This window comes from Perca fluviatilis, chromosome 16 (assembly GCF_010015445.1).
Source record: "Perca fluviatilis chromosome 16, GENO_Pfluv_1.0, whole genome shotgun sequence".
NCBI classification, from domain to species: domain Eukaryota; kingdom Metazoa; phylum Chordata; class Actinopteri; order Perciformes; family Percidae; genus Perca; species Perca fluviatilis.
In genome coordinates this window covers 26,731,648-26,735,441 of record NC_053127.1, presented here as the reverse complement: position 1 = coordinate 26,735,441, position 3,794 = coordinate 26,731,648, and positions in this window count along the sequence as shown.

Sequence of the window (3,794 nt, the reverse complement as noted above, 5' to 3'; positions counted from 1 at the left end):
GATGCCTTGTTGTCTTAATTCCACATTTCGATCAATGAGTACTCTCCCAGTCTTTTAAAATTATGTCTATGCAAGCACCAAAGCACATGGTTAAGTAGATGTAGGGTTTATCAGAATATTAACTATTTAGTTGAAGTGACGCATTACAAAACTAGCCAAACATTAATAACAGACAAAACAGGATTTTCTGACAATATAATGCATCCCTGTGCAACAATTTTACAGCCTTATAAATCACCAGACACTTAGTGGTGACAGTGGTGGAAGAAGTACTCAGATCCTTCACAAAGTTAGTGCACCAATGTAAAAAAATATACACTATTAAAAGTAAAGATCCTGCAGCCATACATTAGTAAAAGTCAGCAAAAGCACACACATATATTATCAGCAAACTGTACATAAAGTTAAGTATTAAGTGTTGGGAAAATGTGGGGTGAGGGGGTTTCCAAAGCGATATGACCATCGTACAAGTAGCCTAGATCTGTATTCTCATTACTCTATACTATATGACTTAATTACTTTTTTCGACACGCTATACTATGACTTTTTTAATCACTTTTTTTCAACATACTATACTGTGACATATTTATGAAAATGAAGTTTCCATCAGGTTAGATAGCTTAGCATGATGAGAGTATGATTGGGAGAAATAAGGATGAGTATTCAGATCTTATATGTTTCAGTAAGTTTTGAGGTCCAATATATACTAAGTGAAAGGGACGAATATGCCAAAATCATAAAATGTTCTGTCAGGTCAGATAGCTTAGAGTTATATGAGAATGATTGGAAGACTCAATTTGAGTGATCAAATCTTATAAGTTTCAGTAAGTTTTCGGGTCAAACATATTAAGTGGAAAAGACGAATATGACAAAAACATGCAGTACTTTGTCAGGTCAGATAGCTTAGAGTGATAAGAACATGTTTGGGAGACTGAGGGTTGAGTGTTCTGATCTTATAGGCTGCAAATAGTTTCAAGACCTTCTTTACAAGAAAGTCTCTTTCGCAAACAGATATTTTGAAGAGATACATGCACTTTTCAACATACTATACCATGACTTTTTTCAACATAGTATACTATGACTTTTTATCACTTTTTTCGACACACTAGCTTAGCGTGATAAGAGAATGATTGGGAAAAAGAAGGTTGAGTGTTGAAAACATATATGTTTCAGTAAGTTTTGAGGTCCAATATATGCTAAGTGAAAGGGAGGAATATGCCAAAATCATAAGGGTTTCTATCAGGTTAGGTAGCTTAATATTATGTTAGGTCAGGTAGCTTAGGGTCATAAGAACATGTTTGGGAGACTGAGGCTTGAGTGTTCCGATCTTATAGGAAGCAATTAGTTTCAGGACTAGCTTTACAAGTTTCCTTGAAGAGATAAATGCACTTTTCAACATACACTTTTACATCACTTTGCCAAAATCTTAAGGTTTGCTGTTAGGTCAGAGTGATAAGAGAATTATTGGACGACTAAAGGCTGAGTGCTCAAATCTTATAAGTTTCAGTAAGGTTTTGTGTCAAATATACTACGTGAAAAAGACGTATATGACAAAAAACATCAACTGCTGGGTCAGGTCAGATAGCTTAGGGTGATGAGAGCTTGGTTGGGAGACTGAAGGTTGAGTGTTCAAATCACATAGGCTGTAACTGGTTGCAAGACCTGCTTCACAGGAAAGTCTCTTTCACAAACAGTTTTTCTGAAGAGATAAATGCACTTTTCAACATACTATGACTTTCTTATCACTTTTTTTGACATACTATACTATGACTTTTTCGACATACTATACTATGACTTTTTATCAATTGTCTCAGCCTACTATACTATGACTTTTTTATCAATTTTCTCAACCTACTATACTATGACTTTTTTCGACATACTATACTATGACTTTATTATGAAAAAAATTTGACATACTATACTATGACTTTTTCTACATTATACTATGAATTTTTTATCACTTTTTTTCGACATACTATACTATGACTTTATCACTTTATTCGACATACTATAATATGACCTTTTATGACTTTTTCGACATACTATACTATGACTTTTTTATCACTTTATTCAACATACTATACTATGACTTTTTCTACATACTATACTATGACTTTTTTATCACTTTATTCAACATAATATACTATGACTTTTTTATCAATTTTCTCAACATACTATATTATGACTTTTTCAACATACTATACTATGACTTTTTTATCACTTCTTTCGACATACTATACTATGACTTGTTCGACATACTATACTATGACGTTTTCGACATACTATACTATGACTTTTTTGACATACTATACTATGACTTTTTATAACTTTATTTCGACATACTATACTATGACTTTATCACTTTATTCGACATACTATAATATGACCTTTTATGACTTTTTCGACATACTATACTATGACTTTTTTATCACTTTATTCAACATACTATACTATGACTTTTTCTACATACTATACTATGACTTATCACTTTATTCAACATAATATACTATGACTTTTTTATCAATTTTCTCAACATACTATACTATGACTTTTTCGATATACTATACTATAACGTTTTATCACTTTTTTTGACTTACTATACTATGACTTTTTATCACATTTTTTCAACATACTATACTATCACTTTTTATAACTTTATTTCGACATACTATACTATGACTTTTTTATCCATTTTCTTAACCTACTATACTATGACTTTTTCTACATACTATACTATGACTTTATCACTTTATTCGACATACTATTATATGACCTTTTATCACTTTTTCGACATACTATACTATGACTTTTTCAACATACTATACTATGACTTTTTATCACCTTTTTTCGACATACTATACTATGACCTTTTATGACTTTTTCAACATACTATACTATGACTTTTTATAACTTTATTTCGACATACTATACTATGACTTTTTTATCAATTTTCTCAACATAATATACTATGACTTTTTCAACATACTATACTATGACTTGTTATCACTTTATTCAACATACTATACTATGACTTTTTTATTCATTTTCTCAACATACTATACTATGACTTTTTATCACCTTTTTTCGACATACTATACTATGACCTTTTATGACTTTTTCAACATAATATACTATGACTTTTTATAACTTTATTTCGACATACTATACTATGACTTTTTTATCAATTTTCTCAACATAATATACTATGACTTTTTCAACATACTATACTATGCCTTTTTATAACTTTATTTCAACATACTATACTATGACTTTTTTATCACTTCTTTCGACATACTATACTATGACTTGTTCGACATACTATACTATGACGTTTTCGACATACTATACTATGACTTTTTTGACATACTATACTATGACTTTTTATAGCTTTATTTCAACATACTATACTATGACTTTATCACTTTATTCGACATACTATAATATGACCTTTTATGACTTTTTCGACATACTATACTATGACTTTTTTATCACTTTATTCAACATACTATACTATGACTTTTTCTACATACTATACTATGACTTATCACTTTATTCAACATAATATACTATGACTTTTTTATCAATTTTCTCAACATACTATATTATGACTTTTTCAACATACTATACTATGACTTTTTTATCACTTCTTTCGACATACTATACTATGACTTGTTCGACATACTATACTATGACGTTTTCGACATACTATACTATGACTTTTTTGACATACTATACTATGACTTTTTATAGCTTTATTTCGACATACTTTGCTATGACTTTATCACTTTATTCGA